This window comes from Cavia porcellus, unplaced genomic scaffold (assembly GCF_034190915.1).
Source record: "Cavia porcellus strain 051 isolate PalLab524CR breed Dunkin Hartley unplaced genomic scaffold, mCavPor4.1 scaffold_24, whole genome shotgun sequence".
Taxonomy (NCBI): domain Eukaryota; kingdom Metazoa; phylum Chordata; class Mammalia; order Rodentia; family Caviidae; genus Cavia; species Cavia porcellus.
This window is the reverse complement of record NW_026947507.1, coordinates 26223610-26237366: the sequence shown is the minus strand read 5'-3', so window position 1 is coordinate 26237366 and position 13757 is coordinate 26223610. Positions and strand designations below refer to the sequence as shown.

At 44.0% G+C, this 13757-nt stretch overlaps 1 protein-coding gene and 1 long non-coding RNA gene across 6 annotated transcripts in view; one reads left to right on the top strand and one right to left on the bottom strand.

The window, feature by feature from the left end:
* Palld (palladin, cytoskeletal associated protein) overlaps positions 1–13757 on the top strand; it is a 368121-nt gene that overhangs the window by 289731 nt on the left and 64633 nt on the right. The window lies entirely within an intron of this gene.
* On the bottom strand, positions 2392–4105 carry LOC106027549 (uncharacterized). The gene is made up of 2 exons (XR_010042619.1): positions 3956–4105; positions 2392–3676 (listed from the first exon to the last, which is right to left on the bottom strand). It is a non-coding gene; the product is annotated as an uncharacterized LOC106027549 (long non-coding RNA).

Here is a 13757-nt window from a genome sequence, read left to right as displayed (position 1 = left end):
TACTGCTGCCCTCGTGGCCACTTGACATGGGAATAAGCAAGCTACAGATTCAAAGAAGAGCGAAATTAAATAGTGGAATGTCAGAGTTTTCACTTTTTGAAAAAATTTGCCCCCAGGCCAGTAGAGACTTTAGGCTATTCTCTCAGAAACAGAAGGTGGTAATACCCTGTCTCACACCTGGGAAAGTGATTGCAGGATTTAAGACATTTTGAAAACTAGGTTAGAGAATTATATGTAAACAATGACCTAATCTGTGTTTTAAATATGTATTTAAACACACACACACACAAATGTCTGGAAAAATATACTGTAGGTGATTAACAATATTTATCTCTAGGAATACAATTGCAAGAACACATTGACTTTTGGCTTATTGCTTGACTATTTTACAGACATAATTTTTCACCTAAAATCAATACTAATATTTCTGACTTTGTGGAGGGTGAGAGAGAATAAACATATAAACTTTTCCTAGGACTGAGAATATAGAAATACTCTTTTTTTTTTTAAGAAATACTCTTAATATCAATAAAGATAAGGATAAAGATACTAGGCCATTTAAACTAGTGTTCTGGATGGTATTCAAATCTAATTGACGTTTATTGGCCTTTACCGTTGACCACTTTACAGAAATGGCCTGTTATAATACTTAGGTCAACAAATATTAGGTATTTTCATTCAGTCAGTCCACTGACAGCTTATTATGTATGACAGATTTGACCCAAGTAGTTAAGGAACACACACTGTGGCAGAAGAGACAAGGCAGAAATAACTGATAGACAGCAGAAGAAGTAACCAACAGAGTGAAAAGATAACTTACAGGACGGGAGAAAAAAATTTTTCAGCTGTTCCTTAAAACAGGACAAAATATAGAATTTAAAATACCAAAAAAAAAAAGATTTTCAAAATAAAAGACCTGATGAAAATACAATTCATAACAGATAAATCTCAGAAGCAGTCTGTATCAACAGATAAATGATTTTTAAAATTGTGGTACTTACACACGATGGAGTACTATTCAGCCATAAAGAAGGATAAACTTGAGTCATTTGTAGGAAAATGGAATCACTTTGATACCATGATGTTAAGTGAAATAAACCAGACACGCAGTTGGGGCGGGGATGGGGGAGAGTTACCGTCACCTTTTACTGAGCATTAATTATCACTTAGGCTCTGAACAGACTGAGCCCGGAGGAAGCTGTTCACAAACATAGGAGGGCGAGGCAGTCACAGTCTAGAGTACAGAGAGTGCCGTCCTCCACCCCGACCCCTGCTCAGTGGTACTGAGGTCGCCGCTGTCCGAGTTCCTTATAAGAAAGGCAGTGGGTGAAAAGCTCGCAGGCTGCCAGTACTGTGCTAAGCCGGGCGATGCCCCTTTCTTCACGTTGGGTCCTTGTTGTGATACTGGTAGTGACGTCTCTGACACACTCCAGCAATGCCTGTCAAACAAGCGTGGTTTTTCTTCTATGACAAACTCAAAGTCTTAATTTAATAAAAAAAGAAAACGAATCAAAAGTTAAACAATGGCAAATAGGGAAATAGACCTTTCTCAGATGGAAATGGGGTGGGCTGTTTTAAAACAAGCAGTTAAGATGTGTTACGGTGCACCAACTCCCCACAAGGAATGCAGTCATTATATACTACAAACATGTAGTAATAAAAAAAAAAAACTTCAAAAAATATGTTACCACCCCCTCCTCCAAGGAAAGGCAGTGGGCTAAGCCATCTTCCAGAGGATTACTGAGAGCCAGGGCATCCCGGGCTGAGCGGGTGAAAGGAAAAGTTGATGATCTGGCTTTAGAGCGAGAGCATGCTCTGTGACACTTTGTACATAAGAAATTAACTCTGGAATTTACGAGCTCATTTTGTCTTAAACATTTCTAGGGACACTCCCGCGTACAAGTCTGGAAGTGACTGGGGCCTTGAGTAGTTTCTGACAGACAAGGATGACCTCGGAGGGACTACTTCCTAAAATGCTGCTAAATGGTAGTGAAAGGCACCGCGTAGCCCAAGGTCTCCTTTTTTTCCCTGTTTTTTTTTTTTTTCTTTTCTTTTGAAGGCAAAAGGGTACTTAAGATGGACCCAAGAGCCTTGTCACTGATCTTTTTCATTTTTTATTTTGAGGCGGGATCTCACTTAATTAAATTGCTGAGTTGTGTTGGCTGGACTCAATCCTCCTGCCTCAGCCTTCCAGAGTGCTGGGAGTACAGACCTGGGTCACCACCCCAGGCTTGACCTGACTTGTTCTCTACAATCATTTTTCGCAGATTTGCGAGCAGGCAGGGGTTGGCCCCGCCCAACCCCCCAGCTCCACGCTTTTATTCTACCCACAGCTTTCATTCCTTTCTCCTACTACGCCCCAGGGTCGCATTTATAGCGCACGCACACCTCTTTTTTATTTTATTTTATATTTTATTGTATTTATCTTTGAGACAGGTTTGCATGATACAGTTCACTCTATCGCCTGAGCTGGCCTCAAACTCTCAGTGATCCTCCTGCTTCAGCCTCCTGAATGCTGCGATTACGCACACCTCTTTTTAGTCTATAAAAGATAGCACTATCCTTGACATGCAGGCAACATCTCTATCGGTTTGGAAAAGTTCATAATTCTTCCCTGTTACCCATTCTTCCCCAAAGCTCTGGGAAAGCCCGATTTATAACCTGTCACAAAGAAGGGGCGAGCGACCCAAGGATGCAAAGGGCGGGACCGGGTTAGGAGAAGGGGCGGGGTACCCTTAACCTGGGGGCTGCTTCCCAGGCCCCAGCCACGCCTCCCTCCTCCGTTTGCCGGGCCCTGCAGACTCTTATTTTGAAGGTCGCGGGCCGCGGCGTGGCGTCGGAGTCTCCCTGAGTCACCCGCGGCTCGCAGCTCGCTCGCTATAAAGCGCGGTACCTGGGCGGCCGCGCAGCCCGGAGCTTGCAGCGCGCACGGCTCGCGCCGGACCTCGGATCGCGAGCAGCTGGCAGGGGCGCGGCCCCGAGATTCAAGGTAGACTGGGGGACCGGGGCGCCGCGGCGGGCGGGAGCTTTGGAGTCCACGGGGTCACTGGCAGGGGGCGCGGTGGGAGCGGGCGGGGCACGGGCCAGTGGGCACCGAGCAGCGGCTCAGGCCCCCGCCGACCCTTGACTGAGCCCCCGCCCGCCCGGTGCGGGCACGGACCTCGGAAAGCTGCGCCTCACAAGGAACTTTTTGCACCGTTTTAACAGCGTCGGGGTTTGGAGAGGATGCTTTGCCGCCACGCACGATTCCTCCCACTACTGTGGCTTCTGCGACCCAGCCCACACTTCACCGTGGCCGCTCTTGGAGAGGGCAGAGAAAGGGGACAGCCAGGGGTGGGGGGCGATGACCTCATCCTGCAACAGCTGGCGGGGGGAGGGGTCCTCCGAGCAGGCTCAGCCGGCCCCGCGCCCCTCCCAATCTCGGCGCCCTGCCGGGAAAGTTTGCCCCGACCGTGGGGGCGCAGTTCCCCGCGCGAAGTTGGTGCGTCTTCTGGGCGGGCTGCCGTGTGGCCCCGGCTCCGGCGCTGCGGCCCCGGAACTCCCCTTTGTTAGCGGAGCGCCGAGCCCGCCCGAGCCTGATCCAGCGAACGCCGGCCAGGTCCTCCCCCGCGTGACGCGTGCTCTCAGCGGGGGGCTTCCCGTCCTTTGCCTTGTTTAACCCTGAGGTGGCCTGGGCCTGAAAGGTGAACCGTCCAGAAGGGAGTTGGACATCCTGGAGCCTGCCCGGGGCTTGGGACTTTGGCTCCGGCGCTGGGGACTGCAGGGGGCGCCCTTGGGGGCTGGGGACTGCAGGGGGCGCCCTTGGGGGCTGGGGACTGCAGGGGGCGCCCTTGGGGGCTGGGGACTGCAGAGGGCGGTGGGGCCGGGTTGGGTCTCCTGGGACGCAGTTATCCCTCCAGCCTGCGCTGAACTGCGTCTCACACCAGCAGCAAGCCTGGACAGGCCGAGCCCGTACCTGGTCCGCAGACGATCACGGGACGGGTGTGAGTTCATCAGACCCGGGGAGGCTGCAGGAGGCCGAGCTGGCGCGTGTCCACCTCGGTCTGCCGTCGCAGGACTAGCGGGGAAAGGCACGGACAGACTGCCCTGGGCGACTGGTGCGGTCTTAGGGACACAGCGGAAAAGCCCCTCCCCGCTGCTCCAGCCCCGCCCCGGCCGCCGGCCCTAGGCTAGGCCTTGGGAGACTGCGGGGTCAGCCTGTAAGGACAGTCGGGATTCCAGTCATTGAGCCTTCTGGCAAACTGTCCCTAACTACCCAAGGGAAAGCTGGCCTGCTCTTTGTCCCGAGAGGTTGGGTTGCTTCCCAGCGCACAGCCCAAAGATGCCATCTTTCACACTAACCATTCACATCCTTTGCTGAAGGTGCCCCCAACACCGGTGGACTTTGATTTAATAAAAGTTTTGAGCGCATTTCACCTTTTCCCTTAGGCTATTCATACTGATTGATAAGAGACGGTTGGAAGTACATGTGCTACTAGGCCTTAGAGTGGTTGTCAGATTTTATAAATTAGGCAGTCACATGGTCAGTATTTGAACAGTAAACCTATAAAAGCAGACAAGAGCTAGATAACAGGGTTTGAACTAATCTTTTTTTTTTTTTTTTTTCTGATTTTTCTTTAAAAAAAAAAAAAAAGCTTTAGAGAAAGGAGTGAGGGCAAGTCGCCTGGTGCCCACATCACAGCTCTATAAAAACTTAGCATGCGCATTGAGTAACAAAACACGCCCACGTGGACATTTCGCGTGCGAAGTAAGGAGAATGGGTAGATGTTTGGAAATGATACAGCTTTATTTTCTTGGCTTGTTGAAATCTATGAATCATAAAATTCTGGTAGCTGGTGTGGTACAATGGCTCACCTGCTTTAAATGATGTAATAACTGCGTGGCCTGTCCGCCAGGTGGGGACTCCGACTTAGTAAACAGCGGAGCTGAGACCTTCTCACAGTAGCCTTTGTGTTCTTTAGATCCTGTGGGCTCCAGATATAGTTTCTAGTCAATTTCATAAAACTTTTAAAGATAACAATAAAAACACAATGGCACTTAACACATTGCATTGAAATTTGTCTTCAACCTAAAACTAAGGTTTTCCAAACTTTGCTCAGGAGTGATACTGGACTGCGTTGAGGATCATTGCCTCTTCCCCCACCCCCATATATTATTTTCTCTAGGTTACAGTAAATCTTTGGCTCTGTGACAGGTAAAGCAACAAATTTTCTCTGAAACAGAAAGAATTTCCTGGAAATTACCAAAGAGTTCACACTGCTCGAAGTGCTGAAGCAGCTATTTCAAAAGAAAATGATTAATTTGTTCAGTTTGTGATTGTCCAGAGAATCGTTAATTTGTACCCTTGTTCCAGATTACTTTCACTGTCATAGGGCATTGGAAATACATGTATTAGACATTATCTTCTCTTTGTGCATATTTCTGTATAAACATTGGATAGTCAAACTTCACTGTAATAGCAACCTATCATTCAATATCTTTCAAAATAACCCTCTTTCATAACTAAATGTGGGAGGCAGCCACTAAAGATACACTTTTTAAAAATAATATATTCAAGGATCCCTAAACACTTGTCTGAAAGTACTTGAGGTGCTTGATGCATATCAGCCTATTCTGGTAATATCCTTTCATGACAGATCTCCAGAGGTAGATTCTTATCAGACTTGAAAGGAAGATGTGGAGAGGGTAGGTAGTCTCCCCAGGAGCAAACTAAGATAACCGACCATTCCGCTTCTCTTGGTTCTTCTGCCCAGCGACCACTCAAGATTCCACCTATTACAAGGAAGCTCCGTATCGGGTTTTATACCTGAGGACAAAGAACTAGAGATGATGAGAGAGAAGAGCTTGATGGAGAAGCTGTAATGACTAGAAAGCAATAGCCTATTGTCCTAGAAAAAGTGTGGGAGGAAAGAAAGCTGGAGGTGTCTGGGAGAGACAAGCTCCACTGGGAGCCAGGGAGCTTCACAGTTTTCTGCCCAACATGTGGACTACTTCAGGCGCAGATTTCTTCCCGACAGTAAATCTGAGCTGTCTTTTTGGTTATGTGCTTTACGGTTAACCATAATTGGTAACGTAAGCCATTCCAGTGAGGTGAGCCGCTCTTGCTTGTATATTTTGGATAATGACTACGAGGAAACAAACTGAAAATGTGGGATGGTTAGCTAATATCAGCCCAGATTTCACTGCTGACTAAACGGTAGCCCGACTGCCAAAGTCTCTCTGCGATGGTAAGTAAAGCTGGTGATTTTCACAGTTTGGCTCTGATTGTTGGAAGCTGAAAGGCTTTTTGGATGGAAAAGTTTCCTCTTCAGGGAGAAACTGCCATTTGCACACAAGGTGTGTCAGCCAGGAGAAATGAGCGGTGACTTTTCTGGTTTCTGTTGGCAAAATTTTGCATTTAGAAAAAATATAACATGTTAAAAATAGACTCCTAAGAAGATGAACAAGACTAAGTAAAAGGAAGGGCTATTGGAGTTTGACAGTGAAAGTGGAAAGAAGAGAATGAATGATTATAACCAGGCTCTTTGGTGCTCATAATTCTCTGGAGTGGGCTGCGGCGTTTCCTGCTATTAGAATTGCAATCAGGTGTCCCATCTGCACAGGAATGAAGTAGCCTCGCTGCCAAACACGGAACTGAAGCTTTATGTCACTACTCACCACATCGGTGATGCCTTTGTGACACTGTCAGACCTGCAGAGAAGGCGTCTTCTGCCTTCCAATGGGTTGTAGTCTTGGATCGATCTGTGAACTCATCACTGGGAATTTTGGACACACTTTTTCACTGAAACCGTGTCACATTGAATGGTTAGGTTCCCAGGCCATCCCAGAGACAGTAGCTGAAGTTTTGTGCTTTATTAATGGAAGCATAGAACTGAACCACTATATATTACACAGTTGTGATAGGAAAATACACTCAGCTTCATCTTGAAATTTTTAAGGATTTTTTACAATCCCAACTACAATGGCAAAGGGACCCTCCCTTCTCTCTTTCCCTTTAAACACTGTGGCAAAGTAAATGTCCATCGAGATACATATTTCCTTTTCTATTCCCTTTATGGTAATAGAAACTCCAACCCGAGAGCCCGGGACCTATGGGCCGAGGATCCTAGCAGTAGCTGGATTTGTGTCCACAGAAGGAAAAGAGCAGAAGAAACAGGGCACAGAAGGAAGAAGTGTGATCTAGTTGTCAGACACCTATTAGACCGAGTTTGATTTATCCACATGGTTTGTCCATATTAGAAGCCAATATTTTCTTACTAAACGTTTTTTACACTTATGGAATCTAGATCTAGACATTAACACTACCAATTGTATGTTCAGTATTTTTAAAGTTGCAGCTAGGTTTTAAATGGAATATTTACGAATACAAAGAAAGCAAAGACACAGGCATCTATTTTTCTTTTTGTTGCCAACTGGCTAAATTCTCAAACCAGTATTAATTTGTGGTTAGACAGACTTTCTTAAGATAAACTTGGATGTAGATGTAAACCTAATAATGTTCTAATTATAGAGCAGGCACTCTGCTGAACACTACACTAGAACATGTACTAAAATATTTAATCCTTTGTGTCATATTATCCTCATCACAATACCATAAAGGAAGTACTGTCAGCATCTGTATCTTAAAAATGGTAAGAGTGGGATTTGGAGAGGATAAATTATTTTCCAGATTCATCAAATGGCAGGACTGGAACCTCCTTAATTCAGTAAACTTTGTTGCGAGCTAGAAGAAAGCAATGAATGAAATGGAAAAACTATACAAAGTCCTTGCCCTATTGGAGCTTATATACCATGATACAGACAAAGCAAAAGTGTAGTAAACTAGGTATCTAGTGCTTCAAGTGGGACTTTGTGCTGCAGAGGAAAGAAAGCTGGGCAGGAGAACCAGGGATGCCAGGCTGGGAATGCAGTCCAGTGAGATGGAATCTCAGGCTGAAGCGGGTGTGAGCCAACAGTCAGTCCAGGGGGGCTTGCACTATTGATTCTCACAGCAAACCATTTTGTCTTATAACACTTGTTGGGGGACTCCGCAGCATCCTTGCCAGTACTGGAAATAGGCCAGCAAGTGACCGCGAGGTAGCCAAGCATAATTCATGAAGGGCATGGAGTTATACCCAAAGGCCAGAAAAGATGGAGACAGTTGCTGGAAAGACATCCTGGGGCACAAGCAGGGGCTTGGCCTTGGCAAAGAGCACAGAAGTGGTTCTTCTGCAGGCCTGGAAGGCTGGCAGGTCTGTGGGAAGAGATGCGGGGCTGGGGTGGGGGTGCTGGGAGCTTTGGGGTCCTCTTCTGCTTGCCCCATTGTCCCGATGAGATGAGGACCATGGTCACCAGCTGGGAGAGGGCTGCGGAGGGAAAGTTAAGGGCAGTTTGAGAAGAAAGGTGTGCAGTAATCAGCTACGTGAGAGGGAGCCTGAATTTAGTCAGATGTGGTATGAACAGTCAAGGTCAAATTCTCACTCATAACTTTCGTAATGTATTGGACGTCAGAATTCTTTAATCTGATGCTTGAGCAGAGGGACTATTTTAGGATTCTTTTCTTTGTCTGTAATTTACTTAGAGCAGAGCCCTGACTAATACATGTGTGGTTAGTTTTTGTTACAGCAAACCTCAATTGTCCATAATTTTTGTGTAGTTTTCTATCCTAATTGTCATTTTGTTTTCTCCCTTCTCTGAAATGCTCTGATGGTCACTGTTCCCACAACAGCACCTGCATGCCAGTTTGTTGGCAATTGTTTCACTCCATCTCTGCATAGATTGAGCTTTAAATCATGAGTGAATTGTCAATTTATGCTTTTGTATTCTGCAGTGGCTTCCCAAATTGAACCTCATTCCTACCAAGCTATGTTTTTGTGGAAGCCAGCAAAGATGCCACCTACTCCATTTATTCACTCTTTGTTAGCCAGCACACAGTATAAATAGCTAGAAAACAGGAAAACCAATTGGAATGGTTATAACAAAGCAGGAAACAGATACTGGGTGATCTCAACTAAGAGACGAAGGAACTGATTGCAGTAAGTGGGTTCCAGGAAGAGTGAAAAGATAAAACCAACTGTGCCAGGCCTTGGAGGGTGTGAGGGTTAGGGAAGGGCACACATCCTGGGCTACTCTGGGCCATGGGTTGAGTGCCAACACAGAGAGTCCAGGAGGTCCACGCAGAGGGTGTGTGGGCCTGCCTTTCATAGAGGTAAGGACAGAAGGGAAGGTGAGGGTTGTTCTGAATATTCCAAGTGGAGGTGTGCAGGAGACAGATACTGGGAATCATCACCACACATGGTATTTAAAGCCTTCAGAAAAGATAAATATGCCCCAAAAAGGAGCACAAAGTAAGAAAATCGGGCTCTGTGTTTGAAAACTAAATAAAGTCAACTTTCATTACTTAACTAAGCTGTGCAGGAGTCTGCAAAATCTTCCCAGAATATTGAAGTCTGACATATTCCAGTAAAACCACAAATGAATTGATTTAAAACTGGGGTTAGAAAAAGTTGTGGTTTTTCTTAGTAAAGCCTCGTATTTTCCTTGTCTCCATAACTAAAAATGGATGTATTTGTAGGGAAGGTGACATGTGGATTTCTCCAGATCTATTTTTGGTTCCTATTAGGAGACAAAATGAACCCACATGTGCTCCATACTTCCCTCCAGCACACCATTCTGTTACATAATGTGGATGCTGGCGCACATACTGTCCACAACTTGCAGCTGTAAATCTGTCCAGGCAAGTGACTGTGAGACACCCAGGGACAGACAAGAAGGAGCTGACTCTCACTTCTTCAAGGGGAAGTTTTTATTTCCAACACAGAGCGGTACTGAAGAATTTGCAGATCTCTTTGAAGGGCAGAAAAATCATCTAGGGATACAACGGCAGTTGTCCAAGCCCATGCATTCCTTGGCCCGTCTTTATATACAGTTTACAAACACAGAATATTGGACTGTTTAATATCAGTTCATCTTCTGCCTTTCCAGAACTGTTCAACAGTATGTGGTAGGTGCTCAGTGGAACTACCAGATGTGTGAAGCTGCCAGACCTTTAACTTTGGTCAGTTCCTTGCCTTAGGAAACAGATGAGTCACATAGCCCAAAGAATCATTTGAAAAAGTTATTTAGAATTATTTTAAATTAAAAGATTCTTAAAAGCCTCAATTTAGACTCATCACAAGTATGTTAAGGTTGAGGTAGACAAAATACAATGTTTTGTTGCTGTCATTGTCATTGTCGTTGTGTCAGTACTGGGGATTGAAGCCAGGGTCTTGTGCATGCTGAGCAACACAATCTCAGAACTGCATCCTCAGCAAATTCAGTGTTGTATGTGAGGGTCAAGTTCTCGTTCATTCAAAAACACTAGGACATTTGCCATTTCCTAGTAGGAGTGCTGGATATAACAGGTCTATACTTTCACTGTACGGATTTAAAAAAAATAATGATGCATATAGAAATGACTTTCCCAAAGCTCAGTTTTGCAGGTCCAGGATCTCCTGAGTCCAACTGTGATTTTCTGTCCAGCACATCAAGCATTCCTCAAGATGCAGGGTGATGTTAGCACTGGAAAATGTGCACCCAGGACAATGGCAGAATTTTCCGAAAGCTTAAGCACAGATGGCATGTCTGGCAAAGTCAAATTGAGAACACCGATCACAGTTCAGGAAAGTTTTTGAGGGTAAATCCTGTTTAAAATCTGGAATGCCAGCTTTTCGGGAAAGTAATTCCAGAGGAGGAATCTGGTTAGTTTGCTGAGGGAACCGCACAGTGGTTTATCATGTTTTAAATAAACCAAGTAATTATGTAACATTCATAGAGTACTGTGGCTGCATTGCTAATAGTCAATCATTTGAAGAATAGCAAATGTGATAGACTAAATGTCTTGAAACAAAGTCTGGTTGACTCTACTATGAATCATTTGTGTTATTTCTCTTCCTACATAGTAGTTTTCAAATTTTCTTCTCACTTTAAGGTAATATGATCATCCTTTTCATTCACTGTGCTCTAGGTAAGATTTCAGATACATTATCCCTTCTGCAATGTTCATTACATTAAAAACAGGAAAATAATTTCACTTTTATTGACAATAGGCATTCAGCTAAACTTATGAAGTAGGAAAATACAATATTCCAGCTTTCAACAGTGTGATTAAATGTTAAAGCATTATGAAACCCAGGATGTGAACAAATATTTGGGTCATCTTCTGGCAGGCTTAGTATATACCTGGTGTTTTCCGGGGACATCAGACAGCTGTGTCTTGATGTGTTTTGAGTTAATGGTGCAGGAAGGTTTAGAAATGTATCAATGACTAGTAATATACTGGCTGTTCTGCCTTTCATTCCTATTGTTGGGGAGATGGCTGAGGCCCCAAGTCTATCTTCTGATGGGCCTGCAGGTTCTAGTTCAGGCTGTCCACCACCAGCTGTCTTTTCCCAGACCTCTCTGTTTGCTTCTCTTAAAACAGACACTAAGGGAGAGGAATAGTAGGTTCTCAGCTGTCATATCCTTTAGGAGGGAACTGAAAGGCATCCCCAACCAGTTCTGCATCTCTCTTCCTCACCTTCTTTTCTTGCATCCATGGAGCATTTGCCTAAAATATGTAGGAAGTTAATGACTGTTTAGGATATGATTCACTTGTCTTGAAGAAGTCAACTGTGAATCTCAGACTTCAGTAAGTACCACATTCTAGCTAGAATTATACGCCGAGGCATAATCAGTAAAACTATATCAGAAATAAATATTTCTCAAATATCCTAAGTGCCTATTACCCCCAAAATGATGACAGAGGAAATTCAAGAAATGTGTAGTTATATGTATAACATAGGCTACACAGGCCAGGAAAATATACTGTGTCACCTAACCTAACTAGCTTTTAAGCATGATTACTATGGTCTTGCCAAAAAGGAATTTTAAATGCAGTAAGGTTTACCATTAGTGGGTTACAAAACATCAGTAAAAAGGCTTCCTTGAAAACTTTTTGGAATTTTTTATGCTAATTTGCATTTCAGTAGATAATAACCTTTGAGTTTACAGTAATTTAGGAAACATGGGATGATTAATGAATCAGTGCAGCCTCTTAGCTAAGGTAGCAGGGAAAAAATTTAGCTTACAAAAATAACAGGCTCCACCTGGACAGGAGTTTGTCTTTTCTGTTTAGAGAGAAGTTTTAAAAGAACATTTAAAATTTACAGTTGATTTTCATTGATCTCAGTTCTTGGATTTTGAAGTAAACAAATTTCATATGGTACTGGTGAATTGGAGGTTTTTTTTGCTACAATGCTGTAGGCAAGTTATAGTCTGTGATGCCAGGTAATAATGATGCCCAATAAAAAGTCCTGCCATTATATAGTGGTTTTGATATGTGCATGAGTAAATGCTTTTGCTATTTTAATGGACGAGGAGGTTCACCACATGAATCCGAGGGCTTCCATATTAGGCTTTTGGGAGATTTGACATACTGGGGATCACATGAGGTGTTTGAGAAAAAAATGGATACTAATTGAATGCAGAGGCTTCTGTGGGGCAAACAGAGTAGAGAATTCAGTCAAATGATGTCACCCAGGGGTAGCAAGCCCATGCCCGAAAAACTGGCAGCCACTTACTTACCCATACCAGTCACCTGAGCCATTTCCTGGGCTGGAAACAATCTTACGGAAAGTAAATTTCCCTGCCAAACTCACCACACCTTGCCGGAGCCTGGGTACCTTTCACATGGCCCCAAGAGTAATTATAACCTCAGAGCACATGTACTGGGTTTTGTGATTGTAGAGAGCAAATGCTTGTGTTTTATCTGTCTACAGGAGAGTGTGAGTGTGCTCCCCTTGCCTGCAAAAAATAATGCTTTATTATAATGTGCGATCTGGTATGGATTAGGATCCACGAGAGTAGTGTATCAGGCTCTGCAAATGAAGGGCTTTGACAAAGAGTTGAGTTTTTCTTTGTTTTGTTTTGGTTTTGTTTGGGGCCTCATTTCTTAAATAACAGTAAGATCACTTTTAATTAGAAACTATGGTTGAAGGTGTCTAGAAGTAAAGGCTGCACTTGATCATTCTCTACGTAAGTCTAAATGGATTGCCTTCGTCACGCATTCGATAAATATTTAATGACAGTGTTCATTTTTAAAGTGCGTTCTGTACACTGTATTAATTCTCACTACAGTCCTGTGAAATCTTTGCTTATCCTTTATTAAATGCACACACACGTATCTAACAGGGAAATTAGCTGTGGGAAGTTAAAGAATGTCTTGATTTCAAAGTGGCCAGGCAGGACAGAGCTCATCCTGAGCTTTTCTTGCTCTGAATTTTGGGCTCTCAAAAACTATATGCCCTCAATGTACAAGACACCATGTTTTCTGCAGTGTTCTTTAATCCATGCAGTTCTAAGATTTATTAGATATAAGAGGTTTTGAAAAAGTTGTGCAACAGGAAATTGGACTATAACATCCCACGGCCTATCTTTCCTGCCAACTTACTAATAAGGATGAACTCCAAGTATTAAAAAGTTATTTTTTGAGTATGATATATACTGGAAAGTCTTTCCAAAGCTCTCAAGTCCTTCACTGTCTCAGCCTACTCTTAGCGCACTCTGCACTCAGCATTCACCTAGCCTCATGGGGAAGGCCAGAGCCCAGAAGCAGAACAGATCAGCTGGCAGATACCAACTGGCAGAATAGATCAGTGGCAAATACCATTGTTGTATTTCACAAGCTCTCATTTTTAGGTGAAAATTCCCAGATATATCAGAGATTTCAAATTAATAGTTGTTGTAGGAATCCTCTTTTT